Below are 16917 nucleotides of genomic sequence, written 5' to 3' on the forward strand. Positions count from 1 at the left end.
ATCTAATAAATGACACAGATCTGGATCATCCGCAAGAGATGAAAAAGATGGCAAAAATACGCCCTTGCAACTGACCATCGGCAAGCAAGAGTAGTAATGAACTATCTTGCTTTTTTGCTTCACTGTTACTCTCATTCCATGCATCAAAGCATCTTTCGTCAAGTCGAGAGATGATTCAAACTTTCATCTAGCCCTAACAAATGAGAACTCGATGATAACTCAATCCGACTCCACAAAGATCTGCAATCACAATCGAAAGGTACATTAGAACTGAACTGATTTTACTAATTTGAGATTACAAGAAAACGTATAAGCCTGCGAGTATGATATACCAACCTCCACATCTGCCAAAGGGTCGAAAGTCTTCTTCTCTATTGTATCAAACACCACAATGCCACTAATTCTCTGGACTCCGAGTTTCGTTGCGATTAGGTTCTGCTCATGTAAAGTAGAACCCGTACGTTATGATCGTAGCAAAATGAAATTAGAAAAACAGCTTATGTACAAGAAAGTTGCAGATCAAGTAGCAGCAAGAGTGGTAGTAAATGATTTGCATGTAAATTTTCTTCATACCAGATAGAAATCAGTGGAACCGAATGCCTCCACCTGTGGTACTGCCTGTACAAAAGTGTCAAATTTGTATTTAAGTATTGCAGCAAATCATAACTTTTTTTTTTGAAAGAAGCAAATCATAACTTTAATATGTTACAATACGAAAGGAAAGTATAAAACATTGTTATAAATGTTTATTAATGTTAATTGCTGATAGTCTTACCAGAAGACAATTTGAGTCATGCACAACACATGATGTAACTAAATCAAACGTGTATATAGTACCTAATAGAAACAACAGAAAATGATGGAAAAATAACTTTCAACTGTAATATTTAAGAAAAGACACACTATCCGGTTATTTTGAGTATTGATTGGACAAAAATGTAAGTGATCCTCAGTCCTCACAATCAAATTACATGGACAGAAATTTCGACTGTTCATACATACATCTCATTCGGACTGACCAGATTACTTTAGATGCCACCAACCACATCTCTTCATGAAGCTCTAAGAAGGCAAGTTCAGATGAATTCCTACCATATCATTCATGTATGCATGTTATGTGGTGTGACATATCACTTTAGCCACCACCTACCACAGTCCACAAATCTCTCCTGATCAAGAAGTTCTAAGAGAATATTTTAAAGACGAAAAGTCATTTATCCCCTCTATCTCTACCAATAAAGGAAAGCCCTAGGTATATATGCCTTCACAAAATGTATGAAAAAAAATATTACAATAGTTTAAGACAAAATAAGCTAAATTAGTGTTGGAAGTCAATTAAATCAATTACCATAGTCTGAAGCCCGTTAATCATAACAAACTTCTCTTCATGTGCACTATTTGTGATAACCAGACCTCAAATGGGCCCATCTCTCTCTCTTTATGGTTTGTAAGCTTCAAATGTACCTGCAAAACATAGATTAAGTCAATAAAAAGTCGATTAAAAATTCCTTAAGGATGAAGCTAAAGACTAAAAAGCAAAGGGAGATACTGTAAGGCCTGGACAGACCTTAGGTTCTGTCATTAGGGTGAAAAGAATTTCTAGAAAAAAATGGCTTTTCCAAAATGTAAACATACAGAGAAGGGCCTATCCAAATTGATTAAAGATGGAATCTCCAGAACTTGCAACTCAATCTCTTGGCAGCTCACGGGCTGAAAAGGAGAAAAGCATATCAGTATGATTTGATAAATCTCTATTTTTTGGTATTGAAATTTATGCATATCTCAAACTCTCAATAAGCATAACATAGAGAATTCAATAGTATTTTTCCCTTTTTTTTTTCATTTTAAGCCATAATAAAAAAAATTCTTTAGTGCGGTAAAGACTTCAGAATAGGGGATATGAAAGCCACTCTTCTAAAATAATAAGAGTGCTTAACATACAGTGCCAAGAATTTGTTGTGTTTGCAAGCGGCCAGGTTCACCCAAATTTGTGCGCCATGTTATCTGAAGTTTACCAAGGATATTACTCCTCTTTGCCTTCACTTGTTCAGTAACAGATGACGAAAATTTAATTTGATAAATGTAATTGTGAATACCCCCACCAGATCTGACAAGAATAGGTGGCTTAACTATCTCTCTGCCAGTAAGTGATTATTAACAAAGAAGAAATGATTACAATAGTTTTGGTTAAAAGAACCAAAGAGAAAAGAAATTAGAACTTCAAGCGATGTCTACTACTGACCCAGCTGAAGAGTTATCTGCAGGATGGAGGAGTCTGTCAGCTTTTAGTATTGTAGCACTCCAATGAGGAGTTGGTTCAAACTCAACTTGGTCCACAAAAAGGTTTGATTTTGTATGATTCTCTATGCAAGCTTCTAAAAAGGTAGTTTCCTGAGATGGAAACAGCTATTACAGAAGGATGAAATCCCCAGTTGACTCACAAGTTTTACAACTAATGACGCAGATGGAAACAAATGTAAAGACAATGGTGCTAGTATTTGCTGCATTTGACATACACAAACAACTATAAAACCAAACGGGACACTCCAATCATGAGATATTAGCTTTATACGTTGCAGAAACTGATTTGCAAGTTGCAATGTAAGTATGCACATTTGAAGACCGACTTTAATTTTAATAATACAATGAGAAACAACAACAAAAAAGAAAACTGAAAGAAAATTTTGTAGCCCTTGCCATTTCCTCTCACAATGCCCAGTTAAGGAGGGATAAAATAACGAGGCTCTCAAACTTTTACCTTTAGGAATTTGTTTGATATCAACATGATTAATAAAATCACAAAGCAATAAACACCAAGCCATTTACTTTTTTATTTCTATAGTTTGCACAAAAAAGAACATAATTGAAGCAGCATGAATATCTAGGCTTTATTCACTTACATTAAAGAACCCAAATTAATCTCAACCTACCTTGACAGTGCGGACCTGCACAGCAGAGGCAGGAAACATTACTATTTTGAAGGGAAAACTATAAGAAACCAAGAAATGGTTTCAAAGAAGAAGTAGAAGCAATGGATGCCTTTGGAGCTAGCCCGTGGCAGCATATACATTATATTTATTTCATTTCTTTCTAAAGGCATAGTACCTTTGTCCTAACTGATAATGGATTCGCAACAACAAACTTGAAAAACTGTGGAAGGTATTTCCGTTCACTACCATCATTGTACAGTGCGGTGCAAACCATTCTAAATTTTGTCATGCAAAAAATCATGGTAGTGTTAGAGAAAAATAATTAATGAAATAAATCATAGGAGATAGTAAAATCAGTTCTGTGCTACATACGTATATGCTCCAAGTTCCTTGACATCATGTTCCACAATGAAATCATAATGCCCGCCTGCACGTATCGATCCAACAGGTGATTTTGATGTATCCAAGAGGAGGATTCTCTCCCTCTCTGTTTGAATTTCTGCCTAGAATAAACCAAATATTTCTTGATCCTTTGTATCGAATTAAACACTTATTTTGAGATAACAGTGTGTATGAGCTTGCAAGCCAAACTTCATTGAGACACTTAACAGAGATGACTATAAGTAAAAAGAATATTACTGAACTTAGATACTTAAACCAAGCTTGAAAACAAGCACATGATCTGGCAGTTTTCAATTTACAAAGCTAGTAACACAAATGCCTAGTCAAATTAAATTACAGAGGCAGAAAAAAAAACACTACTAACGAAAATGTCAATTGATATTAAAAATTTCTTCTGTCTCAAGCACATTATCAATGTAATATGTAAACCATTGTCATAACTACAAATTGCAGTAAAGTCATGAAAAAAGGAAACAAAATGAAACTGACTGACCTTAATAATAACTTCCCTAACTTCAAAATTTGAGCTGTTATTGATGCTAATATAGCTGCAGAATGTCTCTCCCAAGTAAATCGCTCTACAATTAAATTGCACAAGGGTCTCAATTTTCAAATTAGTCCTAAACCCTAAGAAATTCCAATTAAATTCTATTGTTCCAGTCAAGTTTTTCAGCCGTCAACCTTAGTGCTAAATGTCAGCTTGAATATAATGTGTTTAAAAAGTTGGGAATTGAAAAAGGAAAAAAAAAACTTCACTGGAACAGTATTTTAGAGTTAGGTGTTAATTAAAAGGTTTTAAAATTTAGACCAATGCAAAATTTGATCATAGTACGGGGATTTCTAGTGCAATTAACCGAAAAATAAGAAAAGATTGAAGAATGTATAGTTAGACCCGAAGGATTGGGGGAGAAGGAGGAGGCCGGAGAAGCCCATAGCATCGGAAGGGTGGTGGAGGAAGTATCTATCGGCGAAGGACATATCGGTGGAGTCGGTGGACTTACTGAGGTGGGTAGATAACAAAGGGGAGAGGTTAGAGGCGACGAGTGGATCGTCGAAAATGTCCTCGCCGACGAAGAGATCGGCAGGGTCGAGAAGGAACGGTGGTTCCACGTGGAACGAGGGGTTGCAAAGCCGCATTACCCTAAACGCCAGCGAGTGAGTTCCTTGCGGCGTCGAGCTCATGGCTTACCGGAATTTTCTGAGTGTTTTAGGCTTGAGAGACTGTGAAAGGGGAAAAAGAAAGAAAAATGTAACGAAATCTCGCGGTATCTCTAATTTCTGTTAGCAAAGTTCCCGGGGTTTTTCTAACTGTCGTCGTTTAATCTCCATCTGTTGTTCACAGTCAAATTCTGATATAAGTTCAACTTACAAATTTAGTCCTTTTTCTTTAATTGATAAATTACCTATTTAGTATCTCACATATTCCAGTATTTATGTTTTGGTCACTCAACTATTATTGTTATTTTTTTTTTGACAAAACCATACTAACATAGACAGTACCTGCTGTCCATTCTTTTGATATTGCTCTTTATCCCCTTTGTTTCATTTACAAGATTAACATCTTTTTCATAGTGCATCATAAGGGTAAATGTTGGTCTCTGATCATGTTTTCAGACTAGTGATTGTTCCCTACATAAACAGTTCAAATCTCGGCATATCTAAATACTCTAATCTTCTCTACCACTAGCATTTTCTTTTGGCAGGGCCAAGTTAGCTTATACTTATTGTTGATGCTGTTCTGGATCTGGCTTCACATTCTATTACGCATCCGCGGTGTTATGCAAGTTTCTGTCGCACATTGGCAAGTCATGCTGTTACTGCAGGTACTGGAAGCACACAGATGCATAGTATTTATATGCCTAAGCCACCCCATGTTTGTACAGCTGGTCAAAGTGGCACCACAAGTTCGACTGGAAGCACACAGTGCAAGCTTGGGAACATGGTGCTAATGCTAAGATTAGTGGCTTAACTGATGGAGTGTCCACTTCAACTCCGAACCCCATAAGCGGCCCCTCTTCATTTATGTCAATAAGCATTAATACAGGAACTTTTCCTGGAACACCTGCTGTCAGGCTCATTGGGGATTGTCATTTTCTTCATAGACTATGTCAACTTCTACTCTTTTCTTTTTGCTTTTTCTTTCGGCGAGCTCTACAACCTCGCTTTGTACAAAGAAATACTAATGAATGTGTTTATAAAATGATTTTCGGTTTATTACTTTCTTTAACATTCGGCAACTAGAACTTTGTTTGCTAGGGGGTGAATGGTAGTTAGAATATGCAATAGGTGTAATAGACTCTCCCTTCTTGAGGATTGTACTTGTAACGCAACCTCAATGATTGTTGATACACTCTATGAATGTAGAGCTGTAAAGCGAAAGACCAGAATTTCACATTATTCTTTGGGTAAACTACACTTCGGGTTACTGAACTTTTAAAAGTTACAAAACGCTCGCTAAATTTATCAATTTATCAAATATCCCAACCGTTAGGTGTCTCAAGCAATTTTTGTATGAATTGAAAATAATAAAACGCAAATTATAAACAATTCAGGAACTTTGCACAAGCAATATAAGTTCACACAGTCAATTCAGTCAGGAAATCCAATCTCATGAAATGTCCAAAAAGAACTACTGAAGAAAAGGGTTGAGTTTAATTAATGGTACGGAATCCTTCCAAGGGAAATATGGTAATATGAAATGCAACAAGAAACCGAAAACTTGAGGAAAACAAAAAAAGAATGGGGCTAAGAAAACAACCATGGTAAATGTGCTACAAGCAATTAGGCTGTTGGTGCTGCTTCGTGACAGTTTCGTCTGCAGCCGCAACAGGAGCAGCAGTATCATCTTGTTCGGGAGAGGAAGTATTTGCGGCAGCAGCAGCAGCAGCAGCAGCAGCAGCAGCAGTGGCATCTTTTGCAGATGAAATGGGTGCTCCTTTTTCAGCAGACGCAGTTCCATTTGATGCAGCATTGTTTGCCTTTTTCCCATCTTTCCCATCCTTAGCATCCTTTGCTGGTGCGGCTGGGGGTGGAATCATGTGAGGCGGGAGCGAATGCTTCAGCTTCACAAGAATGTGCCGCAGTCTCCAAAGATCGGTTGGTTTTCCTGGCTTCTGTCCCTGAACAACAGTAACTGATGCCTTGTTGTCTGAGTCCATCTTTCCTCTTTTCTCAATATTAGGGACCTCACGAGGAATGAGTTCTGCTATCACGGTCCAGTACTGTTTGTCCAGAGTCTTATGGAACTTCTCTTGGTTAGCCAAGTACAGCTGCAGAAAAAAACCGAGCAATGAGATACAACTGGCATATCTAACGGGAACGAAAAGACATTTTGTTCAAAATATTACCTTCTCCCTTTCTCTGTTATTAGTCTTGTTGGTCTCTGTGGTTTTCTCCAGCTTCTCATAGAATGCTCGCTTATACTCCTCAGCTTCTTCAATAATCTGGTTCCGCTACTCCTTTTCCTTCTTCTCCTTCTCTTCAAGCACAAGGGCATTTTGACGGCAATGACGAAACGACAATCAACAGATTAGAACTTTCGGCTAGTAAAGGGTAATGGGATTTATATGTAGAAGGGGAAAAGAACAGCAAGGTTTCCCATATACAACGTTTTAGAGGTAATAATGGGTTAGGCTGGATTCGGAAATTTTAGTTTTTACTTGCCACAAGGATCGGACCTGAATCTGTTTCCATATTTTGAACCTTTTATAGTTTTATTAAATGAATGATAAATTGGCTTAGGCCAGACCATACTGGATTATAGACACTGTTCTGGCCAGACAAGACCAGACTAGTATAAAAAAACACAAGGTAACGCAGAAAAAAATAGTACTAGTAGAAGTCATACTATAGTAATTAGAAACTTATTTCAGCTAAACCAACAAATATAGTAAAAACAGCCAAAGAAGAATCAAGATCATCTCTGATATAGGGCAGTGGAACATGATAGTTCACGGATCTTCTGAAGACAAACTCTACCAAAATCGAAAAAAAGAAGTGAAAAGTTCAGAAATGTCATTAAACTATCATTCCCAAGCTAAGAAAGGACCCCGCCATAAATGAATAAAATATAGAACACTTAGAAAATTTCACAATCAGATCTAGAAACAATAACTGCAAATGTTGAGTTAAAAATGTGGAATGTCACAGAAATCGAAGTCATAAGAGATTCAAAGCAAAGCATTTCAAACATTATATGCTTTCATAGATACCAGAATATTCCTAGAATCTACAATAAACAAGGTAATTATTGAATGTTTATCATCCTCATTATTATCACTGTGAAATGTAATTTGTGTCTCACAGCTAACTAACTCTTAGATATTATAACAAAGCGAAGCATCAACCAAGACAAATATAAATTGAACAAGAACTTCAATTAATAACAAGAGAGCACAAAAAATTTGAACTTCATAATGAACATAAACGAAACTGCAAAAACAAGCTGATTACCGCCATGGTTAGACCACGGCAGATCAAGAAACCAGAAATGAATATTAACAAATTTGAATTAAAGTTAAACTTAATCAAATCAATGCAACAGCAATTCGCAGCCGTTAGAAAATCATTGCAGATCTAAGCTGAGAAGGATTGCTAAGTTAAAATAACCGATTTAAAAAGACGAAATGATCATTAACGAATTTGATTTAAAGTTAATCTTAGCTCAATCAATGCATCATCAATTCGTGGCCGACTTAAAGCATTGCAGATTTAATCTGAGAATGATTACTAAACCAAAAGAACATATCAAATCCACACAAAAAAGGTCAACAAATCAAGCGATTCAATAACAACTAAATAAAATACAACTACTAACCGCCTCCACTCGCGAAGAAGGAATCCTTCCTCAGGTGCCATCTCAGTAGGAGGAGGAAGCACAGGACCATCAGAAGCGAAAACGTCATCGTCTCCACCACCAAACCCATTCATTCCGACTCCGTTTCCGTTTTCACATGAATCGTAGTTCCGAAAGGAGATTGCGCGTAAGCAGGGGACGGATCGGAGGATCCGAAGTCAAAGATCTCAGGAGAAGAAGCCAAATGATTCACCGCCACGTCACCTCCTTCTGCCGAAAACTGCTGGTTGTTGGTAAAGTTCGAGTAAGATCCGTAATTGGAGTAGCTCTCGTCGTCAACTTCGAAAGGATGGTTATTTGGTGCAGCATCTGCTGCCGCATGAACCTCTTCTCCTTCCATTCCGTACGCATCAAAGGAAGCCATCTTTCTCTGAATCTCTGTAAAGAATGTTAGAGAAAACGAATCGAAATGGAATTTTCTTAGCTTAGAATTTTTTTAAACTTTTATTTTGGTTTTTCTTGATTTTGGCAAGAAAAAGGAAATAGACGAAATTACTTGTTAATCCTTTAAGTTGAAAGACAGCTAAACGACGCCGTTTACGGTATCTTTGGTGGACTCCCGTTTTCACTTCGGGAATAAAGTTTACTTCATGCCTAATTTACTAGTTAGTGCTAAGCTGGTCCCCACTTATCATTATCAAAATTTTTATTTAAAATGAACATTATTAAAAGAGCGGTTAGTGAAATTTCAAACTAATCAAAATTTTAACAGAAGATTATAATTCATAATTATTGAAGATAAGATCAATTTTGAGTTTAAATTTGATAGTCTGAATATAGAGAGAATTTTTTTTGAGATATTTCCTGTAATGAGAATTGGGAGTTCTTTTATGTATTTAGCATCCTTTTAATTAAATGGTATCAGTAATTAACAACGGATTAGGAGTAGAATCTGTAAATAGATAGATTTAGATTGTTACGAGATTTATTATAAAATTCATTAATTGAGAGTTACAACCTTAGTGGAGGGGAAGATACCGAAATACAAAGGTTTAAATTTTCTTCATTTATCTTCTAATTTTAAAAAAATGCAAAACCAGCATCACTAGATGAAGCAGCTGACACATGAGAAAAGGCAAACTCGTGATGAATTATCAAAGTTGAAGTACATGAACTCAGTGAACTAAGCGAATTTCATCAATTTCAAACTATGGTTTCCGAGAGTATTTTTCTCACGTGCTCACGGGTATATATAGCAAGCAAACCAGTTAGTTGGGGGCTCTTGACTCTACGGTTAAGGAGAAAAAATTAGCGGCTATGATTCCACCGAGTTTCACCATGAATTTGGCATCTCGCTTTGCCACCTCGTCCGAACGGAACGAATGTCCATCCCTGGGAAGGATAACACGGTGAATACAGACACCTTCGGTCACTTCTGGATGATTCATGTCATGAGATCTCATCTGTTGGGGCTTCAGACATGTCGAGCAAGGAACACTCGAAGTTAACAGTCAACTTTGGCCTTTGGGTTGCAGGTCTCAATGGCCGTCACCCATTGTCTATATTGCATACTGTACAAATGTCACAACAACTGCTACACTATAAAATGAGAAGAAGAAAATCTACTGAAAGGGCTTCGGTCTTCAAGGAACCGGAGGAGCATTCTTGTCATATCTACCGGAAGAAGGCATTCGCTGTAGACCTCGTGAAAATTCTGGCTTTAAGCGTTTACTTTGCATATCTTGCAATGACCTTGTCCAGTATAACAAAATGATACAGCAAATAAGAAAAACGTAAATGAAGCAACGACGCTTTTTTCCATCAAGATCGCATACCTTGGAGAACCCTGACGTTTCTGAGTAAACTGACTGCCGAACATTGATCTTAGACCTCCAAGGGCCTTTTCAGCTGCCTAAGGGTGGATAAACGATCCCCGTCAGGAAAAAAGTATTTTACCGCATAAAATATTGTCAAATAAGAAAATTTTGAATGTAGATAGAACAACGGTATACCTGCATCTTAGCCTCTTCCCATGTGAACCCGATACCTTTCCCTAAAACCTGCCCATCTACTTCAACCTAAACCATAAACCAGAATACACAAACTGTTGAAATCATGATGAAGAGTAAATATTATTAAAAAACCATAATTGCTTCTACATCTGAAATTTGGTTTCATGTGTCATTTACTGCCCCACTAAGTAATTTATATGAATAGGAATCCCCAATGAATTCAACGAAATGAACCGTTCTTGGATAGACCCTTAAAGAATAACCGATTTGTCAAGTATGAACCTGTGCATATACTTCATCTTTCTGCAAAGTATTTGATGCAGATGGAGACTGTGCTTGAAAAGTTACTCCAAGGCCCTCCATCATGCACTGTAGACAAACCATATATTATCAGTCCAACCTAAAGACTACATTACTGCAAGTAGTCACAAATTTTGAAGACTAAACTAACAAGATCCTGAGATCTTACTAATTCTTTAAGTGCAGTGACCGAACCCATAGATTTCCTGGAGCCTTCCAGCCTCGGATCAAAAAGCCTAGATGGTTCTGGTGCCGTTGAAAATGACATAGATTCCTCTTTAGACAATGGCTGGTTCCCATACAAATTCACATTACCAAGAAAACCGTTGTCCCCTTGTGCAGACCCAGTATCAGGCTTAATACGTGACAAATATGTATCTGTAAGTACATCATTGGAGAATCAGAATCAGTCCAAAAGAACAATATAAGAAGAGAGCCTGAATATGGACAGCAAAAAAGAAACATGCCACAAATCCTTTCCTCTGAGATTAAACAGAAACAAAACCAGCTCAGCACGGGTTTAATCACAAGCCTCGAAAACAGACAATCTAGTGACAAGAGTTCTGTGGCAGAGATGTTTTATTCAGCTAGGCGAAGCTGAGCCATCGAACAATTTTCTTTGTAGATTATTACTACATATATAACATTAACTAAACGCATAATAAAAGGTCAAAAAAAAGTTAAAAGTAGCTCTCTTATTGCTGGAAAATATACTAATCATTGAAGTAGTTGTCTTTCACTGTCTATCCTCTGTGTCAGTTTATATCAAAAAGGTTCAGCAAAGCAGAGATTGAGTTGTAAGATTGCTTTTAGGTTTTTCGCTCTTGTGCATTGATTATTACAAGCCTAAAAAGCAATAGAGGTGATCTGAACCCGTAAAATTCAGTACATACTTGTAGATAAGACTAAAACAGGAAGAGATATACTAGCTAAGCCTTTTATAGAATCCTCTGCAGCCTGACGTTGAGCTACTCTTCTTGTACTCCCAGTTCCTTCACCAACTTTCTCCCCAGCAAACCAAGCCTACCACAGGCAAGATAGAAGATGAGCCAAAGGGTATGTCTATCAAATTTTGAAATAACAAATGAAATCAAACCTGGAAATATATTTAAAAAGAGATTAATCGTGAACAAAAAGGCCATAAGCTCATAAAATGAGAAAGTAAAAAACTGATTCTTAAATCAAAGTGTATATAAACCTCAACGGAGAATTGCAGGCCCATGCTAGAAACCAAAGCTGGTCTAAATTCCACCTACAAGTTTGAGAAACAAAATTTAGAAGCAGTAGACATATAGTGAAACAATATGATATTTGAAACATAACATTATGAGCTAACTCATGGTAGAAATTACTTCCAAATTACCTTGGCTCCACACTTCATTGCAATATCTTGTAAAACTCCTGCCGGAGTTTCTCCAGTTGGAACAGTTCGTCCAGATTCAAAGTCAAGATCCTTGTGAGTAGAAGATGATCGACCAAGGGTCATCTCCAAACCTTCAAAATTTAGAACAGTAAACCAAATCAGACAAAAAATATAATGCATAGACATAGCAGCCAATGATCATTCAACTTGGAAGAAGAAGAAGAAGAATATAGAAACATGTCATCCTGCTCAAAAACTTAGATATCACAAGAAGTACTTGTGTCTGGAATTTTAAGTAAGATGATACCTCAGAGTACAAATAATAACAAGCAAGTTTACATTCATTTCAAGGTGGTATTACTTGTTTCGGCTTACCTGAAAATGAATGATAACTAGACGGTATATGGTTTGACCCTGCATCTCTATGAAGTGCCTGCAAATGAATTACACTCTTAGATAACTATGAAACATGTTTCAGCAACAAGAGATAACTTTAACCTTCCACCACAAAGAACCAATTACCTCTTTTGATAATCTCTGATTTTCGCGAAGTCTATCTGATGGAATAGAACTCTCATCCTTAGGGAAAAAGGAAGGGAGCCGATGCTTCTCAATATGCATTCGATCAGAATCTAAAGGAAAATCTCTGGAGCCTGCTCGGTTCAGTTTCCGTGGGATCATCTCCTCATCAGCAGAAAACCAACCTCCACGTGATTGAGCATGTGAAACTGAAACTTGCATTGCAGGTCTCACAGGGGAAATGCAGTTTCAGGTGGTGTTGCATCTCTAGTATCTTGCCCATGTTGCAATATCAGAAGCCTCCTCCTTGTATCGGGATCCAATTCTGATTCTGGAACCTCACCTTCTTCTCTAGCCGGGGAGCTTTGCAAGCTTGGTTCTGGGGCTGCAACAGGAGCCACTGGTTTAATCACGTGTGCTGCCTGAGGAAACTGCATGTTTGGAAATGATACCATCGATGTCTGAGCTGCTGGAAGTGGAACTGAAATGGAAGAAGGCATAGTCAACTGAAGGGAAGAAGCAAGCCTCGGATCTAGGTTAAGGGTTGATGAAGAGACTGTTGATGCTGCTGAAATTGCCTCCTGCATGAAACAAGCAAATCAAAACGAAATATTTTATTGATTCAATCCACACGGATAAAAAAATTCACCTCCATAAGTGACAATATTCTAAAATCAGCAGCCTCACCTAATCTAAATAGGCTGGAGAAAACAATAACAAATAATAATAAGCCCAGTTGCATGGATCAAAAGAGCCAAAGGATGTCAATTACCTTTAGTCTTTTTTCAACCTCAGCACCTGCCATGCCATCAAATGTAAGTGGATCTTTTTTTCCAGTAGAAGCAGAAGTGTCATCCTGAGAGGCGGGGCAAATTTAGTAATGAACAAAGAGCAACGTAGCAATACCAGAAAGTCCAATACGATTTATAACCTGTAAACATTACAAGCAAGAACAGAAAAACTAAAGAAAAGGAAAAAGGTCTCACAGCTAACCTCAGAGACCAAATAATTGCCTACATCAGGAGGTGAAGGAATATCTTTGATATCATCTTCATATGAAATTTCAGGAATTTTTGAAGAAGGCCTTCATCAAATTCTCTGTCATCAATTCCCAGGGTTATTTAATGGAACTTTTGGAAGGCATAAACAAATAAAACAAATTGAATTGCTCAATCTTGAGTTAATAAGGCTGACAAGATTATGCCACGTAAGAGCTTTCAGTCAGTGTTATTACCTGAAAAAACCACCTCTAACATTGCAAGCAACGTTTCTCGCAACACATAAAACTGGAATAGTATTATTTGCCTACAAGATAGAAAGATGCAATAAGTGCATGTTGCAAAAAAATAAAAATAAAGATGCTGAAAACTAATGGTTATATTGCTCATGTATGCTGTCATCAACTGTCCATAAAGAGAACCAAATTCTGATCATGCATACTTCAGCTTGAGGAGCGAAATAAGGAGCAAATGCTGGAACAACATGCACGCGAGGTTGATCTTTCTCATCCCAAACTTTTAAGCGATCATCAATAACCAGTGCCATTTTTGGATGGCATATTCCATCTTGAAAGACATTGAATAACGATTTCCTCAAACCTATTATGCAAATATTTATTAGTACAAAACAACCTAGAAATGAACCATTTTAGACAGAAAGCAAATCAATTTGCAAGCTATGCATATAAATCAGCTTTACCAATAACCAGCTTACCAGACTTGACACAGACAATTCGATCCAATAATTCTTTTGAATTGATCAAATTTGACTCAGGATCAAGAAGCCTCCACATTTCCAAAGCATAATCCCTTTCAGCCATTGTACAAACATAAACCTCAAACCGTTTACGTCCTCTTGCAGTCAAGTAGCTTCGCAGATCCTCCCAAGCAGGTCTCAATCTCACAAGAACACTAGTATCACGAATCTATGGGGAAAAATGTCAATTCAATATGTAATTGATTAAACCATAAGAGAACATGCGAATAAGTCTATAAATGATTAACCGTATAAAATTTGAACATGTCATCATTTAGAGGATGGAACAAAGCTGGATTTGACTGTAACAAAGAAGAAAAGAACAATTGAACAATATGCGGAAGATCTTTATGCGACCTGGCAAAGTCTATACCTGTGGGTTGATGCGTGTCAGAATAATGTTTTTCTCTTGTAATCGAATAAGTGGTCGTACAATAGGCTGGTGACTATCAGATAAGGCTGGAACAACCTCAGACTGAATCTTAATCACCTTCCCATTTTCAAAAACCTGATCATTCTCTGCATATTGCTTTAATATGGCTTTATCATCTTGATAATGCTTAATCTCTGCCATCATACCTGCAGCACGTTGTGGATCAACCTCAGTGTTCATCTTTCGTTGCAAAGCCTCTATTCGGTCCTCAAATGAGCGCATTGTGTTTGCAACAACGAGAGTTTCATCCAGATCAAATACAATTCCTAGACATCTTAGGTTTAGCATGAGAAGACAAGAATCATAGAGTCCCCTTGCAACATTGAAAGCCCAGAAACAGGGTCTATAGCCATTCCTAGAATACATTGCAACCAAATGGAGCTCACAATCTCCCATAGGCATTACTGCAGTCTGAAAGCACCAAATAACATCACCATCAATTCTCACACAAAAAAAAATCCAATTAGAGAAGGAAAAACATCATCTGACAACAAAATGAAGTTAAAATAACATCATCAAAGTTTTAACTCAGAAATTGCAAGAAATTATTCAAAGTTGATCCACGCAGTTGAAACTCTGCTAACAATAACAGGTTAACAGATACAATACAAAGCAAATGCCATAAATATCTAAAGGTATATTTAGAGATCTCTCATCATAAGGTACCCATCTTAGTAAATTCATGGATAAGGCTTCAAACAGCTCAGCTCAGGCTTTCTGGGCAGAATGAAGTTGAGAAAATTCTTAAAGTTCACATTTTTATGATACATGCAATTCATGGATTCACTATAAAATTGTCAAGAAATTGATAGTCCAGAACATCATAATTCCTCAAAAACCAGTTAAAATTTCCTGTTTCTGGGCTAACTATAAAAGTTTCAACAAGTCACCAAGGATTAGGGCATCAGCATCTTGAGCAAAATTGTCAAAAACCTCAGAGTTCATCAGTTCATGCATTTTCAGTTCATACAATTCTCAGAAAATCAAGAGCTAGAACCGGTTAAAAATCCCAGTTGTCTAAGTTGATTCATTTTTAGCAAGTATCTTGGGCTCTGCAAAAAATCGTCTAAATTTCAAACTGGAGGTCCTGAAAAAATGTCTGTCCAATAAAGAGTCCAGTAAGTTAGTAGTTTCTGGGCAATTAAGATTAACTTCTTTTAGCTTATTGTTTGTTTATCCACTTCGTTTTAGTTCAACTGTTTTTTTTCCTTGTTTTTTCTGTTCAAGTTGATGGGCAATTGGTGGGCTATACCTTGTTGTCTCTGATACATTCTGAGTGCAAAAGATGAAGCGGGGGCGTGTCCTGAGAGGAAGAAGAGTAGTTGTTGTCCTTTGAAGATTCCATTTTGAAGCAAATCCCAGTACTAGTAATGGTATACAACACTGCAAGTGGCGGACATCTCTCACTGCCTTGCGTCAAATATCCTACCCTGATTTCCTTCATTTCTTCTTCCATCACCGTTAATTTCCCCCCATCTTCATCTCTTAGATGTTGTTGTGGATAAATCTCAACCTCTCCCAACACTTCCTCCCCTTGATACACAACCGATTTGTACATACTCGTCATCAGATTTCAGATCCTCAATTTCTCGTCAAATTTATCAACAAAAGAAAGTTTTTACAAGTTTCGATCGATTCGATTCTCTTTAGATTTGACCAAATTTTGTGCAGATTGCAAGTTCAATAACAATAAAAACAACAATCAAGTTGATGGACCGAAGGAGAAATTTAGAGTTCTCCTTATTTTTTTGGGCCAGATTTGTTTTCACATAGATCTGTGCTCTTTTGGGCGGATGTTTGATCTCAAGGAAAATTTTTGAGAAAAAAAAAAGCCTAGTAGCAGATCTGCTTTCTTCTTCGCTTCAATTGATTTCTTGATTTCCGATTTTGTAAATTTTCCCGAGAAAAAAATATTACTACAAAGAAATGGCTTTCGTAGGGTTTGCTTTTCGGAGATGATGAGGAATTTGAGAAACCCTAGATCCAGTGGATGATGATGATAATGATGATATTTATTATTAAACATTTTATAAATTTTAATGTGAACTGTGAAGGCGTCATTGGCATTGCAGTTGGGGTGGTGGGGACCGGAGATGAGGGGGTTAAACATGAAATTTTCCCCTTTAAAACCGGCATTCGGAGACGTGCTCTGGAAAACCACCTATTGCTAATGGAAGGAGGACGTCAGAGGAGGGACGTGATTGAATAATTGGCAAAAGCTTAGGGGACTTGAATTGATATTTATGAAGATCGTGGATTGGGTTAAACCTGTTAGATAGGCGCTTTATATGGCTGGTGTTGACGTTTTTATGGATTCGCTTTCCGTCTAGTGCTTTAATTATATCTATTTATTGATAGGTTTAAATTTCATTTTTTACCTTTTTTTTATTTGACTTGATTGATCAATG

At 37.1% G+C, this 16917-nt stretch overlaps 1 protein-coding gene and 3 pseudogenes across 1 annotated transcript in view; all 4 read right to left on the minus strand.

The window, feature by feature from the left end:
* Positions 1 to 4605, minus strand: LOC120206059 (annotated as a pseudogene).
* LOC120206057 overlaps positions 3558 to 16917 on the minus strand; it is an 18437-nt gene continuing 5077 nt past the window's right edge. Inside the window, exon 4 of the mRNA XM_039205807.1 lies at positions 3558 to 3568. The gene's annotated coding sequence lies outside the window, so the exon portion shown is untranslated. The remainder of the gene's footprint in view (positions 3569 to 16917) is intronic.
* On the minus strand, positions 5873 to 8613 carry LOC120206053 (annotated as a pseudogene).
* LOC120206049 lies at positions 9363 to 16506 on the minus strand (annotated as a pseudogene).

The sequence above is a fragment of the Hibiscus syriacus genome, unplaced genomic scaffold, assembly GCF_006381635.1.
Source record: "Hibiscus syriacus cultivar Baekdansim isolate YM2019G1 unplaced genomic scaffold, ASM638163v2 tig00013285_pilon, whole genome shotgun sequence".
Taxonomy (NCBI): domain Eukaryota; kingdom Viridiplantae; phylum Streptophyta; class Magnoliopsida; order Malvales; family Malvaceae; genus Hibiscus; species Hibiscus syriacus.